This window comes from Odocoileus virginianus, chromosome 8 (assembly GCF_023699985.2).
Source record: "Odocoileus virginianus isolate 20LAN1187 ecotype Illinois chromosome 8, Ovbor_1.2, whole genome shotgun sequence".
Lineage (NCBI taxonomy): Eukaryota > Metazoa > Chordata > Mammalia > Artiodactyla > Cervidae > Odocoileus > Odocoileus virginianus.
Genome location: NC_069681.1, coordinates 78170775 through 78183399, shown reverse-complemented (window position 1 = coordinate 78183399; position 12625 = coordinate 78170775). Strand labels below are relative to the sequence as shown.

The 12625-nt window shown below is 39.3% G+C and overlaps 1 protein-coding gene and 1 long non-coding RNA gene across 7 annotated transcripts in view; one reads left to right on the top strand and one right to left on the bottom strand.

Moving 5' to 3' along the window:
- The window catches only part of STARD13 (StAR related lipid transfer domain containing 13), a 495175-nt gene that overhangs the window by 422414 nt on the left and 60136 nt on the right, over window positions 1–12625 (top strand). The gene's annotated exons all lie outside the window — the stretch shown is intronic.
- On the bottom strand, window positions 5769–6712 carry LOC110124857 (uncharacterized). The gene is made up of 3 exons (XR_002309899.2): window positions 6595–6712; window positions 6345–6421; window positions 5769–5901 (listed from the first exon to the last, which is right to left on the bottom strand). It is a non-coding gene; the product is annotated as an uncharacterized lncRNA (long non-coding RNA).

The following is a 12625-nucleotide window of genomic DNA, read 5'->3' as shown; positions in this document are numbered from 1 at the left end:
GGAAGAGAGCAGAAAATGTCATGTGGCATTGCATATGTACAAAGTGCAATTATTGTTTTGTGAAACTTTGTTTCATTCTGTGGGTATGTGAGTACCTGCTCAAAACTATATGTACATTGTGTGCATGAGTGCTAAGTCACTTCAATTGTGTCTTACTCTTTGCGACCCCATGGACTGTATCCCACCAGGCTCCTCAGTCCATGGGATTCTCCAGGCAAGAATACCAGAGTGGGTTACCATGCCCTCCTCCAGGGATCGAACCCGTGTTCTTAGGACTCCTGCATTGGCAGGCAGGTTCTTTACCACTGGTGCCACCTAGGAAGCCTATATGTAGGATATTTCTCACTAAAGACTGTGGTCAAAACATTTGAAAATCCTAACGCCATTCTTTGTCTGTGGTTTTGTCCGATTGTTCTCAGGTATGAATGAATATGTCCCAATCAGGTTTGTTGATCTTAACAAGGGGAGAGTGATTCCTTTGTGAAAAAAACAGGGAAATGTTTTCTCACCATTATTCTTCCAAGACTAAATCTTGCAGTAATCTCTGGCCTTGGAATTCCCAAGGATTCCATGCAGAGGAAAGGGAAAGGGATGGCTGCCAGCAGGAAGGACTCTCCCAGTGCATTCTGGGACTGTGCCAAATGCCCCACCCTTCTGAAAACATCGGAAACACTGACATCTACACAGACATTGCTGCTCTAGGATATAATACCTTATTTTTTTTTTTTACATAGAGTTTTACAGTTTGCAAAGTACGGTCACAATACATGTTCCCACATTTACAACAGGCCCTATGAGTTTGGAGGGACCTGAATATATGAAAAATGCTTTAGGTGTTTATTAGCCTGTAAATATTTAAAGCTATAAATATTTTCCTCTTAGTATAGTCATGCAGTCTTTCAGTCAACATTCATTTGCCAAGCTCTGGGCCAAGAGCTGGACGTGCAAATATGCTTTCCAATCTGGTAATGTGTACCTGCAATGTTATAATTTAAGAGGATACACAAATCTATATATTTATTTGAGGATGCTTGCAGTTTTAGCTGTGACATGTTTATAGACTGTATTAATATGTGTGCCTATATGCCTGTTTGTGTGTGTGAGAGAGAGAGAGAGGAAGACGGAGACAGAGAAAGAAATTATTTAACTTTCTGAGTTCCAAAATGAAAAATCAATTGCTCCCAGGGAACGAAGCAGGAAAAGGCTGGCCCTCTTTTAAGGTACATAACATTTTGCCTATCTTGGGCTAAATGGGAGTTCCTTAGTGGTAGAATAAGTGAATCTGAGAATTCCATGAAAGGTATGTAGCCTCAGCAAATAAAGCACTGATTTTAAAATGTTTACATACAAAGGAGTTCCCAGACCTCAGTTCCTTCTAAAAACTCTCGATTAAGGACCTTCAGTTCATGCATTAACCTAAAGAAGACAGACTTCATCTCAGTTTAAAAAAATATGTGTGTGTTAATATGTACTTACTGTTCCTTATTTTGAAAAAACAAAAGGCTTAAAGAAGACTGCTTTTGAAATTTTCTGTTCACCATTGGGTATAATTTGAGTGATCATGAAACATCCATTATAATCATTTTAGGCCTAAGAGCAAAATATTTCTTTTCTTTTGGATATAAGTGGGTATTGAAGTATCTGAATGGTATTTGAACTAGTTTCCCAGTTGACTCCTCACAAAATAGATCCCTGAAAAAACACCTGGAATGTTTTTAATAGTGAGAATGACCTTGACAGGAAGCCTATCTGGGAGACTCGTGACCTCTTGAGGCCAATGACCTTGGGCTCCACATTAACCCTCAACTTCTCCCAGCAGTTAATCCACAGGAAGCTCATATCCCTTGCTCAAGATTTACTTATTTGTTCAGTTTTTTTGTTTTTTGGTTTTTTTTAACTTGGAAAAATAATCTTCTGACAGCATATCCCTTAGTGAAGACTATGTGTCTTATACAGATTTCTTTCCCAGGGTTCTGATGTGTTTGGTATGTTTAAGCATATCTTTGCCCTTAAGAGCCTCACATATCAAGCTAATTTTTTAAATTAATATTAAATTGCTAATACTTTACTTATTAACTGGTGAACAAATCGTGAAGTATCATAGGCTATAATCACAAGACTGTCTTCCCCAATCTGGTGTTCATATCCTGAAAGCAGCAGCTAGTAAAGGCTCTTACTATTAATACCATTTTCAAAGTGCCACATTTCATCTATGATTCTCATTACATCTTGTTAAACAGCTTTGTATTGTGAGAAGCAAGGCTTCATGTGATACATTACTTAACAGAGTCTAGCGAAATCTATAGAATTAAAAAATGAGTTGAGAACTGTTGGATTCTCATCGTAAGAAGAATCTGTATGTAGGGAATGGGTGGTATTTGACCCTGAGACTCTCTTATAGGCATGCTGAAATTAATCCATCCAGAGACTGAAGGTAATGAGTGCTTCTAACCACTGCATGCCATGTTACCTCTTATATCCAGTTAGCTTGCGTATGCCCTCAAATAAAGGAATGTTTTCTAAACAAATTGACAGGATCTTTTTTAAAAGTTAATTCATGAAATGAATTATGTGTATTGAACACAAAAAGAATCTTGTTTTCTTTAAGTAATAGATATGCTATTAGTTAAGAGCAGAATGAAATCAGAACGTATCTTCTTTTTGAACTCCCTTTTAAAGCAATAACATTAACCCTGCACAAAAATAAAGCTATTTTGTTCTAAAGAGACACACTCTTGGTGAATTTGTTAGTTTTATAAATTGGGTCACATTTTGCTTTTGATTATTTAAAAGATTTTAGGAGTCACATAGAATGCCACATATTCATCTAATCATTAAAACAAGATGGGGAGTTTTTCTTTATTTAGTCTAGTTTGTTTTGTTTTTTAAGTGTAACCTTGAAACTGCAGCAACAACCTTTAGAAAATGCTAATTACATAAAGTTTTGAAATTCATCTTGGGAATTATCTAAATACATATGCAGGAGGTCAACGACAAGCAGAACAGCTGTTACATAAAATCTCCGCTTTCCAAATACCAAGGAGGAAGAGGTGGGAACGTGGTCCAGGATCTAACCTCAACTTTGAACTTCCTGACTTGTGTTAGTTTAAGACATCCCTGTAGCATCATTTAAACATAGTTCTGGTGTATGAATAAACTTCCACTTGGAATTTCCTTTTTGAAGTCTGCTGAGAATATAAATCAAAACCATATGAGATGTGTCTTAATCCGGAATGTAGAATAATAGAGAAATATCAACCCAAAAGTCCTGAAATACATTCACCAGGATGCACATTCTGGCAAAATTCTTTATTTAGAATGAAGGCCTCCAGAGAACTGGATCTATTATTTTTAACCTGTGATTGTGGAAGTTTGAACTGATAAAAGAAGATGCCTTTTAAATTCATGGCTATAGTAGGAATTTTATTCAGCGAAGTAGAATGTTTGAGAAGGATATCTTTTGGCATGGAAAGAGGTTCAGAAGGCATTGTCAACTGAAAAAGCATATTGAAATTTTACTGCATACATGTACACATCTTCATGTTAAAAGAATGAGAGATTACATATGTGCCAACAAAATGTTACTTGATCGCTAGATGGTAGAATGAAAGCAATTTTTCTTTCATTTTTTCCTTCCTTCTTGCAGGTGTTTCAAAACTTAGATTTAGATTTTTATACTCTTCTGTTTGATTTCCTTTAAGAGGAAATTTTAAGTTGCTTTTATCTCTTATTCAACTGTGTTCTTGAGGGAAATACTCCTTTCATACCTGAATTCAGTGAGTACTGGGGCAAGCAGGTTGCCAAGGCCATCATTAATAAAAATTCTTATATGCTCAAAGCTATGGGCTTCCCAGTGGCTCAGTCAGTAAAGAATCTGCCTGCAATGCAGGAGACCACCTGCAGCACTAGAGATCCAGGATCAATCCCTGGGTTGGGAAGATCCCATGGAGAAGGAAATGGCAACCCACTCCGTATTCTTACCTGGAGAATCCCATGGACAGAGGAGCCTGGTGGACTGCAGTTCATGGGGTTGCAAGAGTTGGACATAACTTAGAGACTAAATCATCACCACCAAAGCTAGTCAGGTAATTGAATTACAGTTATATTGTACAAGAGTTAGAGTTGCCTGGACCCCTTCTGTTTATAAGTAGTCATGTGTTTACATAACTACATATTTCCACCATTTCCTACTATGTTCTTAAAATCTGGAGAGGTCCAATTAAGATTATGTAACAATAATTCAGCTCAGTCAGTTCAGTTCAGTCACTCAGTCATGTCCAACTCTTTGCAACCCAATGAATCACAGCACACCAGGCCTCCCTGTCCATCACCAACTCCCAGAGTTTACTCAAACTCATGCCCATCGAGTCGGTGATGCCATCCAGCCATCTCATCCTCTGTCATCGCCTTCTCTTCCTGCTCCCAATCCCTCCCAGCATCAGGGTCTTTTCCAATGAGTCAACTCTTCGCATGAGGTGGCCAAAGTATTGGAGTTTCAGCTTCAGCATCAGTCCTTCCAATGAACACCCAGGACTGATCTCCTTTAGGATGGACTGGTTGGATCTCCTTGCAGTACAAGGGACTCTCAAGAGTCTTCTCCAACACCACAGTTCAAAAGCATCAATTTTTCTGTGCTCAGCTTTCTTCACAGTCCAACTCTTACATCCATACATGACCACTGGAAAAACTGGAAAAACCACTGAAAAAAACCTATAACCTTGATCAGACGGACCTTTGTTGGCAAAGTAATGTCTCTGCTTTTTAATATGCTATCTAGGTTGGTCAAAGACCAAAGAGTTCTTTAAAATTAGAAGTTATCTACTTACAAATTGAACTATTAGAGGATTTAAAACTTTTATCATGTTTTAAACTTTTAAAGCTTTTTAATAGTTTATATAACTTTTTAAAACCTATTTGATTGCATTCATGGTATATTTATGGGATGCTTCAGTTGACTTTTCTTTAACATTTATTTGTTATTATTTTTATTTGACTATGTCTGGTCTTGTTGTAGCATTCAGGATCTTCCTTGTAGTGTCCAGACTCTAGTTCTGATGCACTGGCTCAGTAGTTGCGGTATGTGCACTTGTTTGCCCTCAGGCATGCAGGATCTTAGTTCCCCCACCAGGGATCAAGCCCTCGTCCCTTGCATTGGAAGGCAATTCTTCACCACTGGGCCACTAGGGGGTCCCTCTTCAGTTGACTTTAATATCAGTAGGCTGTGTGGTAGATTATAGCATGACACAAATCAATAATGTATCACTATGTTTGATGAAAAAGGGAGTTTTGGTGTACAAGCTGTTTTTAATTCCTTCAATTGGGAGCTTAATCTACCCCCACCTTAAATCAGGTAAAAATATTTCAACTCCCTCTATTCATTTTAAATTGCTTTCTGTAAGGAGTATATAATGTCATGTCTATTAATGATTTGCAAAATAGAAATCCCAATATTTAGAGAGTGAACCTCTAAGCTCAGTGGTCTATTTGGCCTTGAAGAACACAGAGGAAAATGAATCTATAGCTGAAGACCTGATAAAAACCTAATTTCTTGAATCTGGCCCTGATTTTCTGGGATAAATGATACATGTCTAGAAAATCACTCACAGAACCATTGCCACTGCATAAAAGTAGAGAGCATTCCAGAAAACTGGCAAAGATATATTGAAAAATTCTCAGGAAATATTTTATCCCAGTAAATATTTAAAAATAAAATACACACACCTACACACACCATCAAGCTTTTATATATAGTCAGATAGTAAAATTACACTTGAGTTGTGCACATCTGATCTTGGGATTAAATTAAGCAAACACTAGTTGTGATTGATCAAGATATCAGAGCTGCACAAAGCCCTGAACTGGGAGTCAGAAGCTTTGGTGACGTATCTTGCTGTGCCAGCCCTACAAGGAGTGAAAAGACATAAAAAGGTTATTGCAGTTATTTTATCCAAACAGATCTGTGCTGCTTCTGATGCCTGTGTGGTACAGTTTTCCCTGATATCGTGAAAGCTTCTGGTGTAATTGAAGCACCCACAGTTATAAAAGAGTTGGGCTAAGCAGCTGGAATAGCAGATAAGCCTTTATAAATATAGACCTCCACATATGTCTGAAAATAGATAAGAGAAGGGGGTTGATTCCCTAAAGACATGAATAATTTTTTTGTTAACATTTAAAGACTGTCTTAAAGCTGTATAGGATAGAAAATATCAGTCCAAGGCCAGGATACCTAACTTCCTGGCGGTGGTAGGACTTGTCCAGAACTGTCACTCTTCCCGGAACAGAAGGGCACAGGCGTGACACAGAGAATCCGCAGGGCCCCTTCTGATCCCAGCAGCGGGGCTTACCTTGTGGTAGTTACCATGTGAGCCTCTGTTCCTGAGGGCCAGCATCAGGTCAGCTACCAGGGGCTCTTAGTCTCCACCTTTCCAAGAGAAGCCAAAGAAGCCAAGTAAGAGAGAGAAGCCATCTCCAGAATCCCATACCCTTGTCCCAAGATTCTGTTATCTTGATGGGTCAATATGGAGGCACTTTGACGAAGGTCGGCAAATTACAACCCTGTCTGTAATTGTCTGAATCCGCTCTCTGTTCCCCTACCTCGCATTTTCAGTTGCATAACTGATTCCATCCCCAAGAATCTCCTGGGATTTAGTGGTAGGCAGTGACTCGACGAACTCGCAGAGCTGGAGGTGTTCATATGCTTGTGCATGCATGCAGCCTCTCTGAGAGATACCACAAGTGCTGGATGGGAACAGTCTGTACCAAATGAGAGGGGAGGATAAGGAGCTACTCTGCCTCATGGAAAACTCAAGTCCAAACAATCTGGTCAGAAACTATTTGGCTAGTAGAAGATATATTTTCTGTTTTCTTTTTCTTTGAGATTGATTGCAGGGGCCAGGGGTATAATCTTTTTTTTTTTTTTCCCCATACTCTTAGGAATATGAGCCAGGGGAATAGTATTTATATCCCTTGTTCAGTTGCTGAACTTTTGATTTTTCTATGGTGTAAGTGTATAGGTGAGGGGAAGGTGTATGTTTGTAATGTGTGTGCACACACATGTGGATGCATGTGACAGATGAGTATGAAAGAATTGTTTACATTTTAACATTCAACTGAGGTCAGGCACCATCAACAGGGAAGCAGACTTCCAGGCAGAAATGCTTATGGAGTCTGATCATGTTCATTTCTGACGCACTAACGGATGTCCAGGAACAGCATCAAGTTGAAATAGTTCTCAGCGCATTCCTCTGCTTCATGTATAAAAAGGAGCAGCTGGCAACTGCTAAGTCAGATTATGCCTCTGTAACGAGTTGTCCCCCAAGTGTAGTGGCATAAAGCAACAGAAGTCAAGGGAAGGGGAGGGGAGCTGACAGAACTAGGGTATAGCTCTTGAAGAGTTTTGCTTGAAACTCCCATTCAATATTTCTGCCCATGTTTCATTGGCCAGAGTGGGTCACATGGCCAACCCAGACGTCAGTGGGATGGGAAGAACACATTTCCCAGTCAGATGAGAACTGCAAGCTCCCTGTCAGCTGGAAAGAGCAGGGGACCATTAAGAACATTTTAGAGTATGTGTGTGTGTGTGTGTGTGTGTGTGTGTGTGTGTGTTTTCATTATACATTTGTAACTACATAGATATAGAATTTTATTTAGAATTTTAAATTTATGATTACATAAACTGTATGTGTGATTTATATTAAATGTATTTTAATATGTAATTTAATTTGTAATTATCTTAAAATTTGATATTAACAATAAATTATATATATATATAAAATATGATTTCCCCCAAAAAAGGCTGAAAAAGAGAGATTAAAAACAACTTTTGAGTAACTAAGAATAGACCTCCTATTTAGATATAGAATTTGCCTGATTCTTTTTCACTGTGATAGAAATTACTTTTAAGTGACTAGATTTGCTGTGAATCCAGCTTGCAAAGATACTTCACAACCTGGGAAATAAGACTAGTGTTAAAAATTGGTGATGGAATAGTGTGTCTCAGCATGTCTGTAACTCTTGCTTTCAGGGAAATAGTACACTTAAATACAGCCATGAATCTCCATCTTAGCAGAGTACGATTAGGTGTCTTGAGAATATATACATCTTCCTATTTCTTTCTCCTGTAGGTTATCTATTAGCTGAGTGCAAGATACTTTTCTACACATCAGAAAAAAAGCTTGCCTTAAATTATAGGGAGATAAAATGGGTGATTATCACTTGGTTCACCGATTTGGATATTAAGAGATGAATAATCTTAAATTTATCCTAAATAAAACCTGTATTTTAACTCTATTAGTAACTTGGAATCTCATAGAAATAAAGTGTTATCCACATTAGAAAAGAATTAAATTTGGTGTACATTTAAGACTTATTCAGGACTTTTACACATTGTAGTAAATGTATTATGTAACTCAAAGGATGCAAAAAGATGCATCTAGATGCCATGACAGGGAATCTAAATCAAAGTCTATTGCTACTACAAAACTTGATGTTCCCTCCTAAACCTGTGATTAGGGTTATAAAGCCCTCCCAGGAGAAGGACTGTGGTGTTGCACCTCATCCTATATAATATTAATACTTGCATCTTTCACATCTCTATATAGATGGGATGGATGCTCTGGCATTGGTTTTAACAAATCTGGCCTAGCCTAAAGTGAAGTGAAAGTTGCTCAGTCATGTCTGACTCTTTGCAACCCATGGACTATATAATACAGTCCATGGAATTCTCCAGGCCAGGTAGCCTTTCCCTTCTCCAGGGGATCTTCCCAACCCAGGGATCGAACCCAAGTCTCCCGCATTGTAGGCAGATTCTTTACCAGCTGAGCCACCAGGGAAGTCTAAGAATATTGGAGTAAGTAGCCTATCCCTTCTCCAGTGGATCTTTCCGACCCAGGAATTGAACCAGGGTCTCCCACATTGCAGGCGAATTCTTTACCAACTGAGCTGTCAGGGAAGCCGTCGCCTAGCCTATGACCACATAAATCCAGCTTCAATAAATAGGGACTTCACTTGAGAAATTCCATCTGGAGACAAAGGAGTCATTTGTCTGAAGAGGTTCGTTACTAATGAAGCTAATTCAGCCATGTAAACCATCCTAAGCCAACAGCCATGAGCCTGTTGAAACGTTAATACCTTGGATATGCTTTAATAGTGATAATTGTGTAGACTGCAGACATCTTGTGGTGGTTGAGTCATCTATAATCTTTCAGAAGCAGGGTGCCCACCCTGTCAGCCAATTTAAATGAAAAAAAAAAAAAAAAAAAAACCACTGTTCTCAAGCCCACTTTTTAAAATCGCATGGAGAGCCATGAATTCTTTTTTCCTCCACTTGTCTTCAGTACTTTTAATGAGTATTTAAGAATGAACGTTAAGAATGTTTAAGACATTCTTAAACTGAGGTCAGTTTGTCCACCAACATTCCAGGAGATTTGTAAGAACAACATCAATACAGATGCCCTCAACTTTCCATGGTAAACCAGGTTTCTTCTAGCCACCTAATTTTCTGATGACAATAACATTTAATTTGGCCCTAATTTGAATTTTTAGTCATTTAGAAAGACTAGCATCCCTTTGGGTTAGCTATGGAAAAAGTATTTTCTATGTTGAGGTAATGTAAACCAAAAAATGTATTTAAATTCTTAGCTGCGAGAACACACTGTTCTGAGCGCTTTAGAAACACCAGTTTAAAAATTCAATGAGCTTGTGACATGAAAGGAGGCCTACAAACCTGGGTGGTCAATCTGCTGCACTCAGTATAACTCCTAACTTGACTGAGGCCCTCCAGAGCCTTGTCTACCTGAAAGTGCAAACATCACATGATATTTCCTTAAGAAATAGCTTGTAAATCTCTTTAAACTCACATAGACTTCCAGCCTTCGCTACAATCAGACTGTGTTGATGAAGCCCTACTAAACTGTTTCCTCTTGGCTACCTTGATGTCATCAGCTCAACAGGCAGTATTCACAGATCAGGTATTTTGAAAAATAAGTGTGTTCTCAAAATAATTTTTTTACCAACAACACTGTGATATGGGAAAATATTCATAGTGTATTTTCTTATATGCAAAAAGTAGTCAACCAAAGATATTACCATCGTTACCATTTTGACAAATAACATGTATCTAATTATATATTAGCAATGGGGCAAGGGTTGACTTTTGTCTTTCATTGTGCCTTTCTGTATTATGATAAGTTGTTAACACTGAACACGTGTAACTAAGAAACATGATAATACTTTGCAAAAACAGTGTCACCGGCCACAACAGTTTCCACAGTGACTTTGTGCTCATGCCCATCGATGGTCAGTGACTTGGGCAGCCAGTGAGACAGCGTCCCTCTGCTGCGTCTGACTCTGGTCGGAGGTCCTGTCAGGGTCTAAACATGTAGCAAAGGCAACTGAGACAAAGTGAGTAACCTTCCCCCAAGCAGAATCACAAATGTGTGATGGAAGAGCATGCCAAGCACCACACCATCTTCTGGATTTATCAACTGAAAAAATTTGCTTGGTTTTTGTGCAGGTCAAGCTATCAATAGAAAAACTGAATACCTCCCTTTTCAACCAGTTGATTTCAGCCCCCAAACAACTGTTGATGTAAGATCCCAAAGCTCCTTGGTCTCCTTGGACTTTGGGGAATGGGGTCCTTTTAGGGAGCAAGTCATTCCATGTGGGCGGTGGTGATCAGTCAGTCAGTTCAGTTGCTCAGTGGTGTCCGACTCTGCATGGACTGCAGCACGCCAGGCTTCCCTGCCCATCACCAACTCCCGGAGCTTGCTCAAATTCATGTCTGTCAAGTCAGTGATGCCATCCAACCATCTCATCTTCTGTCATCCCCTTCTCCTCCTGCCTTCAGTCTTTCCCAGCATTAGGTGTTCTTTTAAGGAGCAGATCACTCCATGTGGGTGGTGGTGATAGAGCCAAGGAATGTGGTTGGAGGGGACCAGGAGTGGCGGCCCCACCTGAACCAGTAGAAGAGGCTCTGTTATTGGAAAAAGGGGGAAGGACGTAGGGCAGGCAAAAATAAATACTCTAGAGTAAAACGGAAATTATTTTTACATATAATAATTGAAGTAGTTCTGTTGAAATCCTATCATGATCCTGAGCCAAACAGAATTTTCTGCAGTAACAATGCTGTAACCATGCCTGAGATCAATAGGCTAGTCTGTCAAGGGCATTCTCTGGTTCCTCCCCACACTTAAGTTTGCTGCAGGAGATGGTTGGTGTTTTGCCTTATAGCCCTGGAGCTACTGCAGGGCCGGGTGTGGGTTGCAAATGGAGAACAAACAAAACTGTCAAAATGTGATTTGAATGACTCCTAAAGCTTCTATATAATTTTGTGCTGGCTATCAAAAGCTCAGCAGAAAAGAGATCTTCACATTCTCCTCAAATGTCATTTATGTCTCATTCGGTAGATATTTGTGAAGTGGTGACAACTGTCAATAACGATTCCTTCCTAATTCTGCAATCACTGTGGCCACTGCAGAGTGGTATTCCCTGGGGAAAACATCAGCATTTGGTGATGGGTGTTAGAAGGCACTGTGGGGAATCAGTAGAAATTATGTCTTTTTTCCTCCAACTCAACTTGATGGGCAAAATCACCTTTGATAGTGTTAATTATCCTCCACTTTGTTTGTTTTGTTTGCTTTGGTGGTAAACAAGAGTGTATTATGCCCTTAAACTGAAATATCAAGAATCGGGATTTCCTGGTGGTCCAGTGGTTAAGACTTCACACTGACAATGCAGGGATCTGGGGTTCAATCTCTGGTCAGGGACCTAATATCTCACATGCCTTGCACACAACTGAATATTTTTTTTAAAAAAACACACAAAAAATCAAACAAGCAAACAAAACCCAGAAAATATCAAAAGTAGGGGGAATGTGTTCGGGAGATATTCTAGATACAGAACAGCAAGTTGGGTATGGGAATTGATGGTTGGGGGAAGGTATCCATCATGACTGGGACGTGGCTTCTTCTCATTATTTACTAATTGCAGTTTTATGTTGTTTGCCTGGAAGACTTAAAATGTCTATCCAATGAAAAAAATCAGTTTATTTAACTGGGTTCTGATTAAGATTTGATTATTCATGTTTACATATGGGTAGAGTTTCGGTTCATTATCTGTGTTGCTGTTATGAAAAAACAAAACAAAGTTATGTAGAGAGCCTTTTAAATAAAATCTCCTGGGCTAGCCCAAGCCCTGTTCCACTGCCCAATCAGAGTCTCAGTCCCAAGGAGTGTCTTTCTGTGATGTTAGGACCCCTGCTGCCCACCTCTCACCCAGCGTCCTGTCCTCCTTACCCAGCATCCAGTGGAGTGTGTGCTCTTTTACAAGCTCACTTCCTGCTCCTCTTTGAGCTTCCTGTGTAGCAGAGCTCCTGCCTTCCAAGTCTCCCCCATTTGTTCTTAATGGTCTGTCTCTCTGGGGCTCTCCTGCTTAACACTGCATTTCGATGACAGTAAAAGCAAAAATAAAGTAGAAAAAGGCATGCTATTCAGCTAGTTGGTGTAACAGAATTTTGTGCTTCCTCTCTGAGACTTGCTGACTCATAACTGTTTAGAGCATATCTAGAAATCAGGTATTTTCTCATCACTAGGTAGTGTAGTATATTGAAGAAGAAAGCAAATCTGAA